This window comes from Tachypleus tridentatus, chromosome 7 (genome assembly GCF_004210375.1).
Source record: "Tachypleus tridentatus isolate NWPU-2018 chromosome 7, ASM421037v1, whole genome shotgun sequence".
In the NCBI taxonomy this organism is placed as follows: Eukaryota; Metazoa; Arthropoda; class Merostomata; order Xiphosura; family Limulidae; genus Tachypleus; species Tachypleus tridentatus.
In genome coordinates, this window is record NC_134831.1 from 113,032,968 (window position 1) to 113,059,417 (window position 26,450).

The window sequence follows — 26,450 nt, forward strand, 5'->3', positions numbered from 1 at the left end:
TCGAGATGGACTAATAGGCCCCATGTTATCACAAAGTATTATTTTAAAAACATCTAACGTAGTTTTCTTTCTTAATGCGGTGAAAGACTGGATTTTCCAATAATACAGTTTTAGCTAAAACTAACGTGGTTATCTCCTGATTAATAAACCTTGAGTACCAAAACGTACCTTTTAACTGAAACACATTTAGCTCACAAAGAAAAGCTGGAGTTCTAAAGCCATGTTGCTCTCCTTATATTGAAATAAATTGGAATTTCAAAGAATGTACTTTTAGTTTAAAGTAATCTGGTTTCTCCCAATAGATAGAAACATAATACACAAAAGAGAATCGATCATTTTAATCTATCATTTTTTTGTTCTAATAATGAGGATCAAAACCACAAAGAATACTCAACATTGTTATTTCTTCAGCTTAAACATATTTGCGAAAATTGGGTAAAACATATTTCATTCTTTACAGATAATCAGATAAAGAAAAAAATTTAAATTTTGGGTGAATGATAATGTAAGGTTTAAAACGACAATGTGTCGAGTAGGATATGTTAAAACGATTTTAATACGTAAATCAGCAACTCAATTGACAACAATAGCCAATATAAAGTCGCGATGGAACGTAGTTCCATGATTACATGCTGCTATTGTTTGATGTTTCGTTGGTTGTGTAATATCCTTCACAAAACAGAATATTCAAACACTCAAAACATACAAACGTGTTTAGATCGAATATTTACATTTCTCAAGACAGGGATATACCTTGTACTTCATGTCTACTGAAAACAAAAAGAAATATGAATTAACTTGGGGTACCAGAACCATTCAGAAAGAGACTTTAAAAAAGACGTACCTCAGTGTTGGTAAACAAAGTGCAGCGCTTTGTAACTGATGAAAATCGACAAACATAAAGATCAATGGCGATAAAAACACAACGTCACGGTATTCGACACTATTTTGCAGTGCTTTTGTAAAGATACACGGTCGTTAGACAAATCATTGCCTGACTTAGCGACATGGAGAATAACAATGTGCCACACAGCTAAACGAGTTTTAGGTTGTACTAAAGTAATAATAAAAATCTGAAGTAGTCGTAAGACTGTGAAGTAGGGACATCGAGAGAAGCACCACCTAGTTGTTTAAAGAAGAACAAAATATAATATAGTAATTGTTCACATTAAGTAATATAATGAGTATAAAAAGTTAAGTATTGAACACAATCCGCCATGTTACTTTATAAATCCATACTCATAGAATAAAGAATACTCTTTCTTCTTTTTTTTTCCAGTTGAGATGAATTTCTCAGAGAGCGAGATTACAGGCAGATTTCGAAGTGACTACGCCACCACACGGAAAGGTTTTCTCTTCGTCGTGACGCAGGTTGAATGTTCACAGGAGACGCTGTTCGTAAATAAATCAGACGTGGAAAATTCTTCGGAATCAGACTCAAACAAATACAAGATATTAACTGAAATCAACACGACTTCAACCTAGTTTACAGCTGAGGAAGAGTAAATACGAGTTGGTCTTACTTGAACCTACACAGAAGTTCATTTAAACATTTTTCTCAGATTATGATCCACACGTACAAATACTTAAGATGGAATTTCTATTAAACCTTTTACTCTTGTTCATTTGATTTAGTTTTTATTTTACTGGGATTTTCCGTGTAACTAGTAATCTTAAATGAAATTTGATACAGTTTGATACGACCACTAATTGTCATACAGTACACCAGAACGACAACTGTATCTTATGTTTTTCAAATACATAGTAAAGTGTATTCGTGCAATGATTGAATTAAGTTGATATGTCACCATTTTTTAATTTCAGCTTATCGGTAGTAAATGTTTTATTTATTCATTATTAAAAAGGACTTTGATCCCTCTATCACTAACTGTCCTTCTGATGTTTGATTATTGAATATTATAGTGCTTTTGTTGGTGTATCTTTAGATCAAATAACTTTATGTAAAATTGGAAAACTTTTTACAGTTCTTAGTCACAGCAGAACAATTTTGAGAGTCTCACGTTATATTATTTTTGGTGGTAAAGTTGGAAGTTTCAAACAGTGTGCTCATTATAATTTATTATAGGTTTGTAACATTTGAATAAGAATTTAAACTTTCATTTCTTTCTCTGAACCTATTGCGTGAGGGAACAGTTCAGATGCAAGGACTCATCAGTGGTCAATATTCATGTTGAGGAATCCAACTGTTTACATAAAGCTGGACAAAACAAAAATTCACTTGATTCGTGAGATGACAAGTCTTCCTTGGTTCACTTGCTTAAAATTAAATCTGAGTGTTGATGGCCACTGTGTGTTAAAATAATGAAGATTTAACACTTGAGGGACAGAACCCCCAAATATGAAATTGTTTTATTAAAGGCGATATATAAGCTGTTTTTGTTCTTTTAATGTAAAAGGTTGTAAAACTGAACCAATTTATCTGAAACGTTTAAAAATACATGTTCTAGCATACTATACCCATTCTTCAAAGAATGTTTCCTCCTATTGTTTCTTTCGCTATAAATGGTCATTACAGCACATTTAGTATTATAAATTGACGATTCTTTTTATCACTCCCACATCTATTGTTTATATATATTGAAATCTAATATCACAGAGTTAAATATACTGAAGTGAAAAGCTACTTTATCATGAATAAAGTTATATATAAAAATAACTGATATTTACAAAATCGCTTAAAAGTAATTGTTTCACAAAGGAATAAAGACAACAAAGTTTAATTTCGAATGAAACTCTTCACAATTTATAATCCTAACGCTTAGTTGATAATCTATGTGTAACTGTGAAAATGTGTTCTGTCAGGTTTAGGCTTAAGATACTTGAAACTGTAAATATGTCGTCACGTATTTTTAGAGATATATTACACAGTAATAACAAGTACTGCACTGTAGAAATTTAGTCGTATTCACTGCAAAAGGTCACATTGTTGTTATCGTCTGTTGTATATCCTAACACAAATTTCTTTTTACAGTTTGATTAAATAAATACTAGTACATATAAAAGTCTCGTGAGTTTTTAGTACTAATTATTGAACACTAGGGTTTTGTTTAACCCAACAAGCTATTCAAACATAACAAGTCCACTTAAGCATATTTATTAATCAATTACTTTATTTAAACCGAATGACAGGATAAAATAAGTCAGGACTTAAACATATTGGTGGTGAGTTTGGCTTGTTGTGAATTTTTTGCAAAGCTGTGAAGAACTAGAGGGAAGGCAACTAGTCATCACCTCTCACTCTTGGGCTACTCTTTTACCAACGAATAATGGGATTGACCGCCACATTATAACGCCTCCATGGGTGAAATGGCGAGCACACTTGATGAGACGGACTGCGAGTCGAACGTCTAACCACCTGACCATTCCAGGTCATTGGAGGGAAAAGTAAGTTTAACCCATTTTTCGAGATAGCTGGACTCCACAAAATTAGGTTATGTTTCGTACTTTCTTCAATAAAAACAACTTGTTCTTATATTTTGAAATGTGCATTTGAAAAGTATAGATACTGTTACGGATTATAATTTATCTCGGACAAGTCTCCGATTTATTATGTTACTAAGAGCCGGAAATTTTAACTTAGAAGTTAACTGAATGCCAATATGTGTGAAATTTATATATTTGACACACACATTTTTCTTTCTTAACACAACTATAATTTAATATACAAACAATAATACAATTTATAATTACGGTTATTACAAATAATAATTAAATATACAAACAATACTGTACCTACTATCTAATCCGAAAAGTGAATATTTTATCGTCGGTTCACGATGATCGAATTAATTCCATGTTAATACTCTTATACTTGGCTGGCCTCACGCCATTTACAAACCGACTTTTCTCCAACGAAGATATCTACTGTTTTCGTAGAAATACCTATATCTGAAGTCATTTCACAAAAGTTAAATGGTTTGTAATATTCGAAATCTATAAAGGTTCCTGTTCAAATATCTGTAGTCTTCCGATTAATAAGCGTTTGTCACAGTTATAGCTTTCAAAGTTTACAATATACTAACTGTAGCAAAACAACAATATTGTATTGTCTCTTCACGTTACGTTGGTTACCTCTTACAAATTCAAAGGAAAGCCGAGTCTTTCACAATACACATTTAACAATATAAGTTACATGCACTTTTAAATATATATATTTAAGTAAAAGAAACATCGATATTAAAATATATATATATATCAGAAAATCCGTTACAACTTATGAGATTGTAATAACCTAAAACTACAAAAATATCTAACAGTTGGAATAATGTCATATGTGAGGGTAGGCTATAAATACTCAATGTAATTATTTTAAATAGTGGACTACATTATACTCAAAATCATTTAATTTTAAACATAAATTATTTTTCAGTTTAATTAGTAGGTAAGATACTTTCAAATATGCCTACATCTGTAATGTAGGCTTTAACTTTCTGTAAATACTGTATGAAAAAAGGATTCTCTTTTTCTGTATTTCTAGCCTCTTTAAGCGTCTTGGGTGATAAAGTGTATTATATACCACCCGATACAAGCTATTGAGCCACCCATTGTTCAAATACGCTTCACCAACAACTTTTTCATCTAATTTAATAAACCAAAATTTTGTTGTTGTTTTTTTCTTTTTTGCTACTATCGTTGTTATTAAAACACATATTAAGAATTTTTGTCACACAATGTATTCTATAGACAAGCGTGTATACAATTTTATATTAAGGGCTTGGATTTTGTTTTTCGCTCCAGTGGTCTACCCTATCTTGGATTTCTGTTCAGCGCGGCTCCAAGACTATTGAGGTCTGAGGAAAAATTATATTTTTAAATACACCACGTTGAATTCACATATCTTACAAAGATTAAGTTCAAAATACATAATAAAAATATGTGGCATTAACCTACTTGAAATTTATTTTCTTAAAAGAAAATTGAAACCTCAACAAATTGCTTAAATTCTCAGAATCCCTAGCGAATTATACGCGTGCTCGGCTTATTAGTATACGTCGTCTGCTACGGCGCTGTTGTTATTTCTTTATTTGAGTTAGCTTCATTCGAGGCGAGACAAAGTTCTTTCAAGTCTGAATGAATATTTTAAGCCTAAAGGTATACGTCGCTTGACTAGTAAGTATACTTTGTTCTTGTGAGTAATTTAGGGTTATTAGTAGTCATTTAGATTGTGTATTTTTATATTTAGTTATATAAAGTAGCTAATATTATTATACTAACAAAATATAAATACTGTACGTAAGTAAATTAAAATATTTAAAGACGGTTAACACTAGTTTTATTAAACAGTTCTTTCGTCTGGATTTCAAATATTTGTTTGTAATTAAGCACAAAGCTACACAATGTCTAGCTGTGCTCTGCCCACCACGAGTATCGAAACCAGGATTCTAGCACTGTAAGTGTGCAGACATTCCGTTGTGCCATTGTGGCGCTTCAAGGTGGAACGCAAATTTTTTTGAGACCAAAAATTCCGAGGGATTATAATAAAGTTACATTCCAGGTAATTATTAGAGAACTTATTTGCACCATAAATTCTGAAAGACGATTAAGAGAGACGAAAATGAATTTATAATGTAGATCCTTTAACAACAAAAGTTTAAATTACATTTTAATTACGTAAATAGAAAAAAAGAGAGAAAAAAATGATAGATTTTCTCCAAAGTTTTTTTTTTTTTATCAAAACTATCTCGAGTTTTGAACTTCACGCCCAATATCTTGTATACTTTAGTCGATCATCTACAAACTATTGTAGGCTGGACCGTATTTTTAACTTCGCAGGCAGTTCATGTTGTTAACCCTACATTTAGGGTAACTAAAATGATGCAATACTAACACAACCGAGCAATCTATTTTATTTATAATTTCTAGTATAATACAAATAACAAAATTAAATTTGAATCGATTTTATTTATAGTTTAAAATATGCAGGAACGTTACCTTTAAAAATAACCACTAAACTCTAAATTGTTCGATCATTAAGCATGCTGAAACGTCAACACTCGATACGCTAAGCTCTATTCTTACGCTAAAATCCACGTATACGTAATAACGATCAATATCATAATGCTTAAAATGGTGATTAGTCCTGAATATACTTCGATAGACCCCAAAGAAACTCATTACGACATCAATCTCAGGCCTCGTTGTGGATGCGAGATCTGCAGGGTTGTATTTCTTTTAAATATCATGTTGCCCTAAATCTTAATATTAATCATTATTACTAATGAACATAAAAAAAAAAACATCGCTGCTCAAAATACTTCGAAATTAAGGTAAAGGATATGCCAAGGCCTACTTCAGTTATCATAAAGTCATTCTATTACTAGTAACAGTTAATGTAGGATTTGGTTTATTTTGAATTTCTCACAAAACTACACGAGGGCTACCTGCGCTAGTCGTCCCTAATTTAGCAGTGTAAGACTAGAGGGAAGACAGCTAGTCCTCACCACCCACCGCCAACTCTTGGGCTACTCTTTTACCAACATATAGTGGGATTGATTGTAATAATAACGCCCCCACGCCTGAAAGGGCGAGCATATTTGGTGCGACGAGGATTCGAACCCGCGGCTCTCAGATTACGATTCAAGTGCCTTAACCACCTGGTCATGCCAGGCCAACAGTTAAGGTTTACAAAATACGTATATTATTCACTAAAAACAACGAAGTCAACGACTAATTTGACTGATTTAGGCCGTGTATAGGCCTACATAATTTATGCAAACAAACAAAAAAACAATAATATAGGTTGTTTTACTTGTCTTATTATATAAATACAAGATTAATATTATTTCAATGTATTATAATTTGTTTTAATAACCTGTAACTTTTTTGTGTAGCTGTATATATCTTTATCCTTTATAACTACTGTAGCTACCTTTCGTTAGAACCAATGCCCAACCCTCTTGCAATTCTAGTTTAAACACCGTTACATAGTTTAAACTTTTTGTGTATATATGTATTTAGTCAGAGTATAAATTACCTGGTCCAGCATGGCCAGGTGGCTAAGGCGGTCGACAAAAAACATGGTATACATGCGTCGGTGGACAACATGATCGTCGATGGAGTCGTCACTCTATTTCATGTTCATCCAATAGGCTCTTCAACTAATTTGGGCATGTAAACGGAAGAATGGATTTGAAACCATCTGTATACAAGTTTTTCACTTCTTACATCAACATTTAATATTATATAATACATTGTCGCCTTTAAAGATTTCTACAGTTCAATAAAACTTTAATGGATATTAAACTTTATTAGAATTAATTGACTAAAGACTATTCAAACTGCTCGGTACATCCGACTTTTTCGTACAAAAACATATCTTGTCTAATGACTAACGAAAAGTGGTAATTAATGGACGATATATCTGAGTCCAGTAAAGCATCTGCGTCATAAACCATTCAAGTCACGGATTTCATTTCAATCTTAGTTTTACACGTCTCCTGATTAGTTTATATTTTTATAATTCTGTGAAAGTGTTCACATATTTCAATTTTATCTCTTATTTTTTCACTATAACTATATAATCACATTGGAAAGAAAAACTCCAGAAATTTCAAACATATCAGAATTGTTAAAAGTAATAATTTAACTACAGTTGTATTTTTTCCACATGCCTCGAAGTTTGTCCATTATGGCTCGAAACCAAAGGTTTATTAAAATACATTTAAGACCTATATTTTACCTCCCACAAGTTACTGTCCAATAACTTTCAGTTCAATAACAAAACTTACCTGATTGGGTAGTGGCTTGTGGGAAGTAAAAGACAAATCTGAAATTTTATTTTTTATATACTTCTAATTTTGATCTACAACAAATAAAGTAAGAGGAATAGAAATATGAAAAAAACAATTATTTTTTAACTTGTTTATAAAACATTTTTAGGCCTATCCAGTATTGAGTATCCAATATTTTGCCGTTGGCTTTAGACGATTGAACCATCTCTAAATTGTCATTAATTGTATTGTTTTTAGCGGAACCAGCAGATAAGTAAAACAGTTCAATTCTTTAGAATATTCTATGTGGTATGGAGACTGTAGTTTATCAAACATAAAGTTCAAATATCCTAAGTTAACTTGATCAAATCTGCCATTTAATTTAGTTCTGTTTACATTGTTTATAATTCAGACTTGTTTCTTTCTCTCCCTATTATGAAGAAATATCTAGAACCGATTTATCGATCAATCCGAGTTAAAGTATGAATCATTATCTTGAGGAATTACCATTTCTGGAAATTGCATGTTCCCTCACGTGCTCACGAAGACATCCAATTATAGCAACGCAGGCCAGTGATATTTCTAAATGACGTTGAAACGGTCAGATATAGAGAATTTTTCTTGAAAGTAAAAATAATTCTGAATTCTTACAAGGGACTTATATATACACGAACATGTTGTTTCCTTGGGTGCACATGTTTATTAACTCCATACTTGTATCTTTATTACCAGTTCAGCGCAAGAGATTTGAGCCACTTTTTTGTTGTTCAGTTGGGGTGGAAACAGAGGTTTTTCACACGTTTTCTACAAACTTTGTAAGGAAACTAATCTTAAATAAAAATAACTATTATAGAGTTCCTCTGTGGCATTAAAATTGAATTTGTATATTTTTTACTTAATACAAGTTTCATTGTTTTACTATATTCGCAAGTGCAAGTTTTCGATTTACGGAGGTTTGACTAATTCATTGTATTCGCGAGTTCTAATTTTGTTCACATTCATTAATAGTTTAACAATAGTGCATTATTTTAGACATTACTGTGATTTCTATGTTACGTAGTGTGCTCCATTTTAAGAATTCTGTCGCTACGGGCCACAATCTGTTTATCCAGGGTTCATGTAATCCAACTTCCATTTGAATGTTAAGTACTCTACATTTATATAATACAAGTAATCAGTTCTACGGCTCACTAACCATGAAAAGTTATTTATTTTATCATAAATGTACATGGAAATCGAAGATTATTCAGTTATTCATAATTGTAAATATACTTTAACATTCTGCATCTCCAAGTTCATCTTCAATTGCTTTTTGAAGTAAGTGTGTTCGTTTTCTTACAGCAAAACCACATCGGGCTATTTGCTGAATCCACCGAAATCGAACCCCTAATTTTAGCGTTGTAAATCCGTAGACTTGCCTGCTCTTCGGAAGTTCATTTAATGAAGAAAGAAAGAAATTCGGTAGAGTAGGTCACAGGAAACTTTGTACAATGGAAGGCAACTGCTTGTTGTGGAGACGCAAGTGCAGAGCACAACGTTTCGAAAGACTTCCGCCTTTCGTCTTCAACATAAAGTTTCATCATGAATACTCTGCCTAAACAAAGAAGGTAACAGGAAATTTAATAATTTGGTTACTAATAGTTCATTATTTAAAAGAAAATTATACTACGTGAGGAGTAGTTGTTACCTTCTCTTCAAATCGTGGAAGACATATTTGAGGGGTAACTTAAAATTACTTTGTATTTGTTCACTAGCAAATAGTTCAGATATGAGCGGCGTTGCTCGTTCACCATCAGTACTCGTTTTCAACTACCTTGAAATAAAGTAGAAATAACTGCAGAAAATTTGCTATCGGTGTCGCATAACATCCCAGTATTAAGCACAAGTGAGCGTCTCCACTCGTGTTTAAATCACAAATTATCTCTTGCCACACTCCCCTATTATTAGAGCCTAGTACAAAAACACAGGTGCCAAATAAAGGAAATATGTAAGAAATCTGAGCTGGTTCCTAGCTCGATCTCCGCGTGAAAGATATCGTTTTATAGCTATTTTATTAACTAAAACCTTCCCAATAAGTTCTGACCAAAGTTCCCTAAAAATTAACCAAATAGTAAGTTTAGCTATTTCAATATACTGTTCTTACGAGCATTATGAAAATTCATAACTAATTATATTAATAAAAATGGTGCAGGTGCTGCCATGTATACAAGAGAACACATGGTATATCTGTTCACAGCCACTAGTTTTCAATCACTAAAGAAGAGAACACGTGGTATATCTGTTCACAGCCACTAGTTTTCAATCACTAAAGAAGAGAACACATGGTATATCTATTCACAGCCACTAGTTTTCAATCACTAAAGAAGAGAACACATGGTATATCTATTCACAGCCACTAGTTTTCAATCACTAAAGAAGAGAACACATGGTATATCTGTTCACAGCCACTAGTTTTCAATCACTAAAGAAGAGAACACATGGTATATCTGTTCACAGCCACTAGTTTTCAAATAAAGAAGAGAACACATGGTATATCTGTTCAAGAAGAGAACACATGGTATATCTGTTCACAGCCACTAGTTTTCAATCACTAAAGAAGAGAACACATGGTATATCTGTTCACAGCCACTAGTTTTCAATCACTAAAGAAGAGAACACATGGTATATCTGTTCACAGCCACTAGTTTTCAATCACTAAAGAAGAGAACACATGGTATATCTGTTCACAGCCACTAGTTTTCAATCACTAAAGAAGAGAACACATGGTATATCTGTTCACAGCCACTAGTTTTCAATCACTAAAGAAGAGAACACATGGTATATCTGTTCACAGCCACTAGTTTTCAATCACTAAAGAAGAGAACACATGGTATATCTGTTCACAGCCACTAGTTTTCAATCACTAAAGAAGAGAACACATGGTATATCTGTTCACAGCCACTAGTTTTCAATCACTAAAGAAGAGAACACATGGTATATCTGTTCACAGCCACTAGTTTTCAATCACTAAAGAAGAGAACACATGGTATATCTGTTCACAGCCACTAGTTTTCAATCACTAAAGAAGAGAACACTATTCACAGCCACTAGTTTTCAATCATTAAAGAAGAGAACACATGGTATATCTGTTCACAGCCACTAGTTTTCAATCACTAAAGAAGAGAACACATGGTATATCTGTTCACAGCCACTAGTTTTCAATCACTAAAAAAGAGAACACATGGTATATCTGTTCACAGCCACTAGTTTTCAATCACTAAAGAAGAGAACACATGGTTTATCTGTTCACAGCCACTAGTTTTCAATCAATAAAGAACTTTTATTCTTTAAGATCAAAACTTAATTAAAACCAAACTCCAGTACCGTTCACACTGAAAACGTAAGTACAAATTATTTCTATTGAATCTCACGAAAGTCACTTGATGTATTACGCTCATAACCCCAAGGCTTAACATAAATAAAGCTATTATTCTCTTAGGACTAAAATACGACTTGATCTAATTTACAATTAGTTATAGTCATGTACAGGTAGTTACATATCAGAGCACACTTTATATTATTTTACAATTGAACAGTCTATAAAAACTGGAATAAAAATCAGTAGAGAAAACGAAATGGTTAGATACAGAAGATAAAATTTTAATATCTTTCTTAGTGTAGTTAATATTTCTAACAGAAAGCTTTTTATACCATTAAAATCTATGTATTTCATAATGGTCCAAGCTTCGTAACTGTTTAAAATATATATTCTTCCTCACTGTAAACGCTGTGACTTGAAAAGAAAAACAAAAACAAAACATAATCAGGACGTAAATTCAAACGAAAATATTAAAGTTTTATTGTAGTTTTTATTTTGCATTTCCACCAATGGAAAATCGAAAAAGTAATTTGTGAGGTAGAGGGCTAATGTATCCATGCATGCTTTAATTAGCCGTATCCACTGCTGTGGACTCAAAAACAAAACCCATAAATGTGTCAACATGTCCGGCTCACATTACGGGGTTTGATATTTATCGTTTGTTTGTTTTGAATTTCGCGCAAACATACACGAGGGCTATCTGCGCTAGCCGTCTCTAATTTAAAAGTGAAAGATTGCAGGGAAGGCGACTTGTCATCATCACCCACCGCCAACTCTTGGGCTAATCTTTTACCAACGAATAGTGGGATTGACCGTCACATTATAACGCTCCCATGATTGAAAGAGTGCGAATGCTTTTGGAACGATAGTCGCACCTGCGACCCATAGAATGCGAGTCGAGTTCCTCAACCACCTGACCATGCCAGGTTATTTGATGTTAACAACAGGGCTTCTGAGTAGCAACGTGTGGCAGACAATAGAGAGTTGTAAAACGCTGTCTTTATTGTGTATGTGTGTTTTTATGGCAAAGCCACACCGAACCATCTACTGAGTCCACAAGAGGAATCGAACCCCTGATTCACTATCTTTATATGCCTCTGACATAAAATATATATGTACTAATTGAGAGGAATTTCCAATATTTATAGTCTATCGTTATTTATATCGGAACTAATAAACCTTGTAATAAACATTACAAATCAAATTATCACACCCAGTGTGTTACCACCATAGTGTCAGCTGATAATTTCAGTCCTGAAAGAGTGAATCGGAAGGAAGTACCATATTTAACGGCCCGACATAGTCAGGTGGTCAGGGCACTTTACTAGCACCCGGGGTCGCGGATTTTAGTTCCTCTCCTACAAAACATGCTCATCTGTTCATCTGTTTGGGAGTTATAATGTGTCACTCACCCAACTATTCGTTGGTATAAGATTAGTCTAGAGATTGTGGGGACTAGTTACCGTTTCCCTGACTTACACTGCTAAATTAGGGCCAGATAGCTCTTGTGCAGCTTTTGCACGAAATTTCTATAAACCATATTCAGTTCTTATCAGCGCGATACTAAAAGGTGTTGCATATCATAATTATTATCTGGGTGTTTTCTATATTTGTGTTTATTTGATTTGCGAATCAACTAAAAAGATTCTCACCCTCAGCAAATCAAATAAACATAACATGACCACAGAAAACACCCAGATACTATAGTAAGGAAACAAATATCTAGTCATCCCTTAAGTAATGTCTGATTTTAGGTTCAGAAAAAGAGAAACGCTTTTAATGTTATTTAATTAATAATGTATGTTCCATTATTATTAATTAATTCCTGCCAACGATTCACTAGCTACTGAATGTCACTTCTATAAAATTCTTGGGGTTTGGAGGAAAAGAATGTAGAGAGGGCAGTTTTGACATCTTTATGTGTTCCAGGCTCTTTTCTATCAAGATAGTTCTGCAAACTTCGGAACAGATGATAATCAGATGGAACAAGGTCTGGAAAATAAGGATGATGTGGAAGTTTTCCCAGTCTAGCTCTTCAATCTTTGCAGATGTGATTCTTGTTGTATGGAGCTGTGCATTATCCTGATGTAACACAACACCTTTACAACTGATCAAAGCAGGCCTCTTTTCTTTTAGTTCAACATTCAAGCTCTCTAACTGTTGACAATATAATTCTGATGTAATCGTTACATTGAGTGGCAGTAACTCAAAGTGGACCACACCAACAATATCTCTAACCGCTTCTTAACAAGACTTTCTTAGAGCGGAGGTCCATTTTGGGCTGTGCTTTAGCCAGTTTACCTGCACTGATCCCTTGTCTGTGTCACTTAATGTTTTATAAAATATCTATTTTTCATCTCCATTCACTAACCTGTCCAAAAAAAGGTGAGTTATGTCCACAAGAGTGCAGAGAAGTGTAAATGTCCACTCTTGTTCTGAGGTTGACTTCTGTCAAATCATGGGGGACCCATTTTCCAACCTTTGACACGTTTCTAAGCTGTTGCAAATGACGGTGAACTGTTGAATGGGTTTAATTAAGGTTCTGTGTTAGTTCTTCAACTGTTACAACACAATCTTTATCAAGTGCAGCCAGTAGCAAGTCATCATTAAACTCAACAGGACGACCTGAATGTAGAGCATCACTTAAACTGTAGTCACTTGATCTGAACTTGAAATTACCTTCGACATTTCTTTCATTGAAAGACATAAACATCTTGAATTTTCGTGTAGTTTCTGCTGCACTATTACCTAATTATATGCCTAATGTGTTCCTCAGACACATTCACCTTCATAAGGGTTTATATGATTAATGATCTGAAACACGTGGAGTTGGATAAGTTACTTTTATTTGTCTCAACATTTTTATACACGTTCTGCTACTTATTTTAGTCATTAAAGCCTTCTACAAATACAGAAATGATGATGCACTTTCTGTATTAATTTCTCGGAAATTACTTACGGATGACCTGATATAAACAAACACAAAATCAAAAAACCCTACTTATACAACTAAAATCAAAATTAAACCAGAATGAAGAAACACCTTTATACCTGTACAAATTAATAATCTATCATCTAACTGCAACGCCCCGTACAATCCCGTACCCGCTTACACTGTTGTTCCTAAGACATGTGCCCGGCAACGATCAGTTGCAAAACTCTCTCTTTGTTAACCTTAAGATGACCTAAGACGGTCGAAACGTTGTTCTGTGCTCTATCTTAATTAAAGCGCTAATATCCATACCAGCCGTATTGAGAATACATTTTACTTGAAATGGATTTCTGGTCGTCATGAACACATAATGAACATTGTTGATTCTTGCTCTTGAGAATTTTCTACAAATTTAGAGAATAGGCGGAACTTTCGCAATACGCATTTAACAATACAAGTTACATACATTTCTAAATATATGTTAAATTGAAACAAACATTGATATTAAAATAAACATATAACAGTTAATCCGTTACAAAGGTTATGTACATATTTGAAAATAACGTTATATATATATCAAAAGTAGATGATAAACTAGTACATTCAATCAACAAATTCATCATTTGTCGTTACCTACATCCTGATTCTTGCTACAATATTACTCCTATAGGTTAGAAATTAAGACATGATTTTTGGGTTTACAGAAAAACGTTCAATATTATAACTCGTGTGTTTCACCGCTACGTCCACAGCTTACAAATAACAAACCCTTCTCTATATAAATTAGTATTATAACTCGTGTGTTTCACCGCTACGTCCACAGCTTACAAATAACAAACCCTTCTCCATATAAATTAGTATTATAACTCGTGTGTTTTACCGCTACGTCCACAGCTTACAAATAACAAACCCTTCTCCATATAAATTAGTATTATAACTCGTGTGTTTCACCGCTACGTCCACAGCTTACAAATAACAAACCCTTCTCCATATAAATTAGTATTATAACTCGTGTGTTTCACCGCTACGTCCACAGCTTACAAATAACAATCCCCTTCTCTATATAAATTAGTATTATAACTCGTGTGTTTCACCGCTACGTCCACAGCTTACAAATAACAAACCCTTCTCTATATAAATAATATTATAACTCGTGTGTTTCACCGCTACGTCCACAGCTTACAAATAACAAACCCTTCTCCATATAAATTAGGTACAAACCTCGTCACAAACTTTTACTTACTCCAAATGAAAGCTCTTTTCATCCCTGAGCTGGGACTTTAAATGTTTTTCTGACTACCCGCTCAGTGATTATTTGATCTGAACAGAGCTACTCAAGGGCTATCTAAGCCTGTCATTTATAATTTTGAAGTGATAGGTTTAAAACGAAGGTAGCCAGTCAACGCCTTCATCGTCAACTCTTTGTCTGTTGTCTGCAAACGAATATATATATATATATAATGGGATTCATGTTTCATTATAACTTGTCCCTCCCATGGCTGAATCGATGAGAATCTTTGACGACGGGTTTTGATCCCGCCACCCGCAAAGTTCGAGTACAGCGCCCTAACTAGCAGGCCATGCTAGCTCTTATTGACGCGAAAATGTGTTAAGACGACAATGTAGTTGTATTCAATCATTTTATTATGTAAGGATATATTACGATCAAACGGAACCAGTACTTGAAGTAATGCTACCAAAAGTAAATTATATTTATTGTTAAATATAAATTGAAAAGTAGATAATATTTAACAAAAGCTAAAACTCTATACTTATGTAATTAGTAAGAAGTTAGTACTTCGTGATAAAATCGCTTTAGGCTCACTAGATTCTAGATTAATAGTGATACACTTGCCCTGAACTGCTTATACCCATGGCGGGCAAAACAGAGAATAGCCATTGTGTAGCTTAGTGCATTGTTTGTTTTGAATTTCGTGCAAAGCTGCACGAGGGATATCTGTGCTAGCCGTCCCTAATTTAGCAGTGTAAGACTAGAGGGAAGGCAGCTAGTCATCACCACCCACCGCCTACTCTTGGGCTACTCTTTCACCAACGAATAGTGGGATTGACCGTCACATTATAACGCCCACACGGCTGAAAGGGTGAGCATGTTTGGCGCGACTCGGATGCGAACTCGCGACCCTCAGATTACGAGCGCATGCCTTAACGCGCTCAGCCATGCCAGGCCTGGCTTAGTGCAAAACACAAAAGTGATGTGGTTACAACTGTATTATTTATAAAGTATTCTTCCTTACGAGTCTCGACAAGTACTAAAGGTTGTTTTATTTATAATCAAGTTCGGTTTCCCAATTTATATATATTTCAATGAGAAGTGAACTACTTACAGAATACCGTAGTTTTCATGCGTTTTCTGGTTTGTTTTGTTGACTCATTTCTATCTCTCCCTACCGTTGATGTAAACACCAACTTAAATATAACTTTTCCGTATTGCTCAGAGTAGACACATTAATAACTTTATGTAATGGTTTTAGCGTAAAGCAATCTGCACAATAACAACCGTCGCGAGAATTACGGTCGTGAAAGAACTGTCCAATCAAAAGCGCTTAAATGTACCCACTGTTTTATGTTTTTTCCGGGCAAATCGAGAAATAAGCTCGAAACTAATATGAATTTGCGCGAGACAGTGTCGTTTCTCTGGAAACGCAAAACGGAATGGCCTTTGTAATATTTTAAAAGGAGTGTAATAATAAGAAACATTCTTCTTAAATAACGTTTAACAATTCTGCTGGCAGATAAACCCTTTATGTTTCACAGTTCTTACGCTACTCACATTGATTGTTTGACTGGACTAAGCTACACATTGAGCTGTCTGCGCTGTGCCCATCACAGCTATCGGAACCCGGTTTCTAGTAGTGCGAGTCTGCAGACTTACCGCTGTGACACTGGGAGACCGCTGTGACACTGTAACTCATCTATTTTAAAGTTCTAAAAACACATCTAACTTTATCTTTTGTGATGAATATTATTTGCTGGCAGTATGACATAAAGACGGACCAATTTTATGGTTTTCTTTATCCATAAAATATTGAATCATAAACTGAAAGGTAATACATCATTCTTATTTGTTTAGAACAAAAAAACTAAATAACCAATTTTCCAAAATTATCGAGTAGAAAAATAAAACATCGACTTAAAAACAAATTGACTTAAAACAATACTTACAATATTTAACAACTTCAGACTTTCATCAAAAAATAAATTATTTTAAATATTAAAATAAAATAACAGTCAAAACGGTGACAAGAAACACGCAACTAACTTCGGGCCTGCACGGCAAGGTGGTTAAGGCGTTAGACTCGTAATCTAAGAATCGTGGGTTCGAATCCACGTTACACCAAACATGCCCGCCCTTTCAGCCGTGGGGGCATTATAATGTAATGGTCAATCCCACTATTCGTTGGTAAAAGAGTAGCTCAAAAGTTGACGGGGGATGGTGATGACTAGCTGCCTCCCTCTAGTCTTACACTGCTAAATTAGGGCTAGTGCAGATAGCCCTCGTGTAGTTTTGCGAGGAAATTCAAAACCCACTAACCTCAGTGCTATGACGAAAGCCCTAACAAAAATTGTACATTTCTGCGGTTTTATATTACCATATAATACAATTAACATCAATATAAAACATAATCTAGCATTCACTAAACTTGGATATGTAGATTTTGGGTGAAAACTATATTTCAAATTAAATAAGACGACAAACTGAAAATCATCTTTCATAGTGATTACGTTAACTGCAGATTGCAAGTAGTTAGGGTTAACGAGTGCATGAGTAAAGTCATTGATTTGGGATTCAAACTAATGCAGGTAGAAAAAGTTCGGAATAGATAGAAAAGAAATTCTCCGACAGCCACGCGATGCGCTGCAAAATCTCCATACTACACGAATCTCGCCCTTAAGGCCTGAGTTCAGTCGTGCTGGCGCAAAATGAATACAGATATTTTAGAAGGATCATTGATTTATTTTATCAATACTTTATTTTTTTTACTGATTGATTTTCGTAAAGTTTCTGTTTTTAAAAAATAAAACAAAAATAAACAAATGTTTAGAAAATAAATATTTACTACTTCGTTGACGCTCTGACTAAAATAGGAATACAGTTTGGTCATGTCTTACTCTTCTTTTGAACTATATTGTCTTGGAACAATATTTTACAACAATACAATATTTTTACACTTGTCAATACAATATTTTTACACTTGTCAATACAATATTTTTACACTTGTCAATACGATATTTTTACACTTGTCAATACAATGCCGCTAACATAGCTCACAATAGTGTTGGCAGCGGAATGTTTCAAACACTGTCAGTACAACTGATGTTTTTCCTTCCAGCGACCCTAAACTACAACTTGTATACACAAATACGGCTAAAGAGTGGCGCCGAATAATGTTTGTAGAAGACAGAACGATCTCAAAATACGGTTGATTGGAGTCTGTTATGTTTTGAATTTCGTGTAAAGCTACGCGAGGGCTATCTGCTCTAACCGTCCCTAATTTAGCAGTGAAAGACTAGAAGGAAGACAAGCTAGTCATCACCACCCACCACAAACTTTTGAGCAACAAAAGTCAAGCGCCCTAACCCCCTGACCATGCTCGACCCTAATTGGTGTCAAACAAGTCAAAGAAAATTACCTGCACTGAAGTGGCTGTTAGCATATTTCATCTGACGTTTAATTTTATAGGTTGCCTCTTAAATGTCTACAGGCCCCAGCATGGCCAGGTGGTTGAGGCACTCGAGTTCGAATCCTCGTCACACCAAACATGCTCGCCCTTTCAGCCATGAGGGCGTTATAATATAACGGTCAATCCAACTATTCGTTGGTAAAAGAGTAGCCCAAGAGTTGGTGATGGATGGTGATGACTAGCTGTCTTCCCTCTAGTCTTACACTGCTAAATTAGGGACGACTAGCGCAGGTAGCTCTCGTGTAGTTTTGTGGGAAATTCAAAACAAACCAAAAGCCGAATGTCTTCATCCTCTTTACACGTATATAGTTTTAAGAGATTTATTTATACTGACAAACATATCTACTTTTGTGCATGGCGAATAAAAAGAACCAATCCTGCATACTTTAACATATTAAGCTAACACATAAGTTTAATCAACAATAGTTGAGAACAGCATTACGAAAACGCCAACAAAAAGAAAATATTACAAAAAACACTTATTATTAATAAATAGGAACCTTCCAAGACCAATGGTTGTTGATGTACTTTAACTTATGTGCATCTAGTTAGACACAGAAGACAAAGTAAACAAGATATCTATATCATAGATACAACTACTGCCCCCCAATGGCTCAGCGGTATGTCTGCGAACTTACAACGCTAAAAACCGGGTTTCGATACCCGTGGTGGGCGGAGCACAGATAGTCCATTGTGTAGCTTAATTCAAAACAACTACTACTATAACTGGTATATACGTCACGTATTACAGATCAAATAGAAAATAACCTAGAATTACTGATACACATTTGTGTCAAAGCACATTTGTCGATACTATAAACAGGCTGTATCTAGAGTGAAATAAAACATGACAAATACACGTGGAAGAAAACATTGAACAGTATCGATATCTTCGATAACTCACAAACATGCTGGGGTGGTGTTGACTAACAACTTTCTAGTGTATTACCTCACAATTAGGGATGACACAGAGCAGATAACAAACACCAACTAACAAGTATTTATTTATTTAATTAAATAAATTTTACTTTATGTTATGAAACAAAATTGTTTTGTTTATAAATTTATAATTTTGCTCGCAATGTTTAGAAAACCTAATCAAGACTGAAGAATGCCATGTTAAAGTAAGAAATAATTCTGTCTGTTGTATTGATAAATGTCAAAATATATGGGAAAGGCTTTACTATAAAACATAATAGTACAAAACATTAAACGACCCGACATGGCCAAGTGGTTAAGGCGTTCGACTCATAATCTAAGGATCGCGGGTTCGATTCTCTGTCGTACCAAACATGCTCGCCCTTTCAGACGTGGGTGCGTTATAATGTCAATCCCACTATTCGTTGTTGAAAATGTAGCCAAAGAGTTGGCGGTGAGTGTTGATGACTAGCTGCCTTCCCTCTACTCTCACACTACTAATTTAAGGACGGTTACCGCAGATAGCTCTCGTGTAGCTTTGTGCAAAATAGAATGTATTGGTAAAAGGTGTTTAACAGAACCACACCATGACATTTCCTCTTGACGTCAGTTGATCACTTCTATTAGCTATCAAATCTTCCTGTTTCATTTTAACATAGCATTAAAGACGTCATCGACGTTGGCTGATTCATTTAAAGTATGTACGAACTGAGATGATGGTGTTGGGAAATTAGAAACTGATTTGACCATGATATCAACTAAATAAAGTAAATATAGATTAGTTTTTATCTAATAGCTTAATCTAAATAGCATTTAGGCTCATAACCTCGTTTAACTTCCATTGTACAACAGCTAGCAAATTCATCTTCCTTCAAGGGTTCTTTCTGCATTATCAGGGTTTAGAACCCAATCTTGTCTTTCAGGGTTTTCGTTATCATTTGTATTTAACCTTATATTAGATGGTTGGTATAGTATTAACACTTTTACTAATAAAGTACAGATCTTCTTAGGTCGAAACGTTGTTTTCTGCTTTATTAGTAAAAGTGATAATACCCATACCAGCCATCCTAAGATTATCAGTAAAAGTGATAATACCCATACCAGCCATCCTAAGATTATCAGTAAAAGTGATAATACCCATACCAGCCGTCCTGAGATTATTATAAAAGTGATAATACCCATACCAGCCGTCCGGAGATTATTAGTAAAAGTGATAATACCCATACCAGCAGTCCTGAGATTATTAGTAAAAGTGATAATACCCATACCAGCCATCCTGAGATTATCAGTAAAAGTGATAACACCCATACCAGCCATCCTGAGATTATTATAAAAGTGATAATACCCATACCAGCCGTCCTGAGATTATTAGTAAAAGTGATAATACCCATACCAGCCGTCCTGAGATTATCAGTAAAAGTGATAACACCCATACCAGCCATCCTGAGATTATTATAAAAGTGATAATACCCATACCAGCCGTCCTGAGATTATTAGTAAAGTGATAATACCCATACCAGCCATCTTGAGATTATTAGTAAAGTGATAATACCCATACCAGCCGTCCTGAGATTATTAGTAAAGTGATAACACCCATACCAGCCATCCTAAGATTATCAGTAAAAGTGATAATACCCATACCAGCCATCCTGAGATTATTAGTAAAAGTGATAATACCCATACCAGCAGTCCTGAGATTATTAGTAAAGTGATAATACCCATACCAGCAGTCCTGAGATTATCAGTAAAAGTGATAATACCCATACCAGCCATCCTGAGATTATTAGTAAAAGTGATAATACCCATACCAGCCATCCTGAGATTATTAGTAAAAGTTATAATACCCATACCAGCAGTCCTGAGATTATTAGTAAAGTGATAATACCCATACCAGCAGTCCTGAGATTATTAGTAAAAGTGATAATACCCATACCAGCAGTCCTGAGATTATCAGTAAAAGTGATAATACCCATACCAGCCATCCTGAGATTATTAGTAAAAGTGATAATACCCATACCAGCCGTCCTGAGATTATTAGTAAAGTGATAATACCCATACCAGCCATCTTGAGATTATTAGTAAAAGTGATAATACCCATACCAGCAGTCCTGAGATTATTAGTAAAAGTGATAATACCCATACCAGCCATCCTGAGATTATTAGTAAAAGTGATAATACCCATACCAGCCGTCCTGAGATTATTAGTAAAGTGATAATACCCATACCAGCCATCTTGAGATTATTAGTAAAAGTGATAATACCCATACCAGCAGTCCTGAGATTATTAGTAAAAGTGATAATACCCATACCAGCAGTCCTGAGATTATTAGTAAAAGTGATAATACCCATACCAGCCGTCCTGAGATTATTAGTAAAGTGATAATACCCATACCAGCAGTCCTGAGATTATTAGTGAGATTAAAAGTGATAATACCCATACCAGCAGTCCTGAGATTATTAGTAAAGTGATAATACCCATACCAGCAGTCCTGAGATTATTAGTAAAGTGATAATACCCATACCAGCAGTCCTGAGATTATTAGTAAAAGTGATAATACCTATACCAGCCATCCTGAGATTATTAGTAAAAGTGATAATACCCATACCAGCCATCCTGAGATTATCAGTAAAAGTGATAATACCCATACCAGCCATCCTGAGATTATTATAAAAGTGATAATACCCATACCAGCCGTCCTGAGATTATTAGTAAAGTGATAATACCCATACCAGCCGTCCTGAGATTATTAGTAAAGTGATAATACCCATACCAGCCATCCTGAGATTATTAGTAAAAGTGATAATACCCATACCAGCCGTCCTGAGATTATTAGTAAAAGTGATAATACCCATACCAGCAGTCCTGAGATTATTAGTAAAAGTGATAATACCCATACCAGCCGTCCTGAGATTATTATAAAAGTGATAATACCCATACCAGCCGTCCTGAGATTATTATAAAAGTGATAATACCCATACCAGCCGTCCTGAGATTATTATAAAGTGATAATACCCATACCAGCCGTCCTGAGATTATTAGTAAAAGTGATAATACCCATACCAGCCATCCTGAGATTATCAGTAAAAGTGATAATACCCATACCAGCCATCCTGAGATTATTAGTAAAAGTGATAATACCCATACCAGCCATCCTGGTATTATTAGTAAAAGTTATAATACCCATACCAGCAGTCCTGAGATTATTAGTAAAAGTGATAATACCCATACCAGCCGTCCTGAGATTATTAGTAAAAGTGATAATACCCATACCAGCCGTCCTGAGATTATTATAAAAGTGATAATACCCATACCAGCCGTCCTGAGATTATCAGTAAAAGTTATAATACCCATACCAGCAGTCCTGAGATTATTAGTAAAAGTGATAATACCCATACCAGCCATCCTGAGATTATTAGTAAAAGTGATAATACCCATACCAGCCATCCTGAGATTATTAGTAAAAGTGATAATACCCATACCAGCCGTCCTGAGATTATTAGTAAAAGTGATAATACCCATACCAGCCGTCCTGAGATTATTAGTAAAAGTGATAATACCCATACCAGCCGTCCTGAGATTATTAGTAAAAGTGATAATACCCATACCAGCCATCCTGAGATTATCAGTAAAAGTGATAATACCCATACCAGCCATCCTGAGATTATTAGTAAAAGTGATAATACCCATACCAGCCATCCTGAGATTATTAGTAAAAGTGATAATACCCATACCAGCCGTCCTGAGATTATTAGTAAAAGTGATAATACCCATACCAGCCATCCTGAGATTATTATAAAAGTGATAATACCCATACCAGCCGTCCTGAGATTATTAGTAAAAGTGATAATACCCATACCAGCAGTCCTGAGATTATTAGTAAAAGTGATAATACCCATACCAGCCGTCCTGAGATTATTAGTAAAAGTGATAATACCCATACCAGCAGTCCTGAGATTATTAGTAAAAGTGATAATACCCATACCAGCCGTCCTGAGATTATTAGTAAAAGTGATAATACCCATACCAGCCGTCCTGAGATTATTAGTAAAAGTGATAATACCCATACCAGCAGTCCTGAGATTATTAGTAAAAGTGATAATACCCATACCAGCAGTCCTGAGATTATTAGTAAAAGTGATAATACCCATACCAGCCGTCCTGAGATTATTAGTAAAAGTGATAATACCCATACCAGCAGTCCTGAGATTCTTAGTAAAAGTGATAATACCCATACCAGCCGTCCTGAGATTATTAGTAAAAAGTTATAATACCCATACCAGCCGTCCTGAGATTATTAGTAAAAGTGATAATACCCATACCAGCTGTCCTGAGATTACTAGTAAAAGTGATAAAACCCATACCAGCCATCCTGAGACACATTTTACTTCAAGTAGGTTTCTCGTCATCACGAATGAATTTAACCTTGGGTTTTTACTATTCTTCCTTCGTTGTTCAGTTCTATGAACCTTCTCCATCTTTCTTGGTTTTTCTTTTTCTTCTAATTATGAAACCTTAGATCCTGTACAGTTAAAGTTCATGATTATTCTAAAAAATAAAAGCTCAACATGGTAGTTATATATGTATCATACGGATTGTTTGTGAAATTAACTTTGTAATTATACGGATTTACAAATCACATAAATATCCTAAGCATACCGAACTTACTGAGCTCTCATTAGATTTATAACCGAAAATGCCACTATAACAATCAGGGTATTAACTAAGAAATCAGTTATAATAATAACTGCATGTTAAATTAGTTATGATAAATGCGTGGTTCCGATGTATTATGCTAGCTAAGGTTATTGTTTGTTATTAAGTAATGTTTCGTAGTTAAGGTTATTGTTTGTTATTAAGTAATGTTTCGTAGCTGAGGTTATTGTTTGTTATTAAGTAATGTTTCGTAGCTAAGGTTATTGTTTGTAATTAAGTAATGTTTCGTAGTTAAGGTTATTGTTTGTTCTTAACTTATGTTTCGTAGCTAAGGTTATTGTTTGTTATTAAGTAATGCCTGTAGCCAAGGTTATTGTCTTTGTTATTAAGCAATCGCCTCGTAGTTAAGGTTACTGGTTTGTTATTAAGTAATGCTCTGCCATTGTCTGAGTTATTAAGTAATGTTTCTGCAGCTAAGGCTGTTTGTTATTCAAGCAATGTTTCGTAGCCATAATTGTTTGTTATTAAATAATGCCCTAGCCAAGGTTACTGTCTGAGTTATTAAACAATGTTTGTAACCATGGTTATTGTTTTGTTATTAAGTAATGTTTCGTAACTAAGGTTATTGTTGGTAATTAAGCAACGTTCGTAGCAAGGTTATCATTTTGTAAATATGCTCTCGTAGTTATTATTTGTTTGTAATTGGCAATGCTCTGTAGTTACATTGTTTGTTATTAATCTATGTTCTGTAGTTATACATTGTTTGTTATTGGTAATGCCTTTGTAGCTATTATTATTTGTAATTGCTAAATTGTGTTTTGAAGCCAAGGTTAATATTCTTGTAATTAAGTAATGTTTCTGTAAATAAGGTTGTTGTTTGTAATTAATAATGTTTCGTAGTTAAGGTTATTGTTTGTTGTTAATATGTCTCGTAGTTAAGGTTTCATTGTTTGTTACATTTATATTCTAAGTTGTTGCTATTTTTGTTATTAAGTAATGCTCTGTAGCTGAGGTTATTATTTTTGTTATTAAGTAATGTTTCGTAGCTAAGGTTATTCTTTGTTATTAAGTAATGTTTCTCGCACCCAGGATTTTCTTTGTTATTAAGCAATGCTCGTAACCTGCGGGATTACCTTTGTTATTAAGTAATGTTCTGCACCCAGGATTATTCTTTGTTGCCATAATGTTTCGTAGATAAGGTTATTATTTCTATTAATTTATGTTTCTGTAGTTACATATTTCTTCTTATTAATTTATGCCTGTAGTTAAGGTTATTGCTTTATTAATTTATGTTTGTAGTTACATTGTTTGTTATTAAGTAATGTTTCTGTAGCCATTATTGTATTGTTATTAAGTAATGCCTTTGTAGCTAAGGTTATTGTTTGTTATTAAGTTATGTTTCGTAACTAATGTTATTGTTTCAATTAAGTAATGTTCTCTGTAGTTGGTTAATATTGTTATTACACCCTTATAGTTGTTTCGTAGCTAAGGTTATTGTCTTTAATTAAGTAATGTTTCGTCGCAAGGTTATTCTTTGTTCATTAAGTAATGTTTCGTTGTTAAGGTTATTGTTTGTTATTAAGTAATGTTTCCGTAGCTAAGGTTACTGTTTGTTATTAATAATGTTTGTAGCCCAGGTTACCTGGTTTGTTATCAAGTAAATGTTTCTGTAGTTAAGGTTATTGTTTGTTATCAAGTAATGTTTCGTAGTTAAGGTTATTGTTTGTTATTAAGTAATGTTTCGTAGCTAAGGTTATTGTATGTTATTAAGTAATGTTTCTGTAGCTAAGGTTATCATGTCATTAAGTAATGTTTTGTAGCTAAGGTTATTGTTTGTTATTGTTATGTTTCGTAACTAATGTTATTGTTTGTTATTAAGTAATGTTTGCACAAGGTTATTATTGTTTGTTATTAACTTTAAGTTTCGTAGTTAAGGTTATTGTTTATTAATTTATGTTTCTGTAGCTAAGGTTATTGTTTATTAAGTAGTGTTTCGTAGTTAAGGTTATTGATTGTTGTTAAGCGCAAAGTTACACAAGTCTCTGCCTGCGAGTATCAAAACTCGATTTTGAGCGTTATAAGCCCTCAAATCGTTAAAGTACCGTAATCTATTCATAATTAAAGTAACTTAGTTGCAACATTATTTACATTTGAG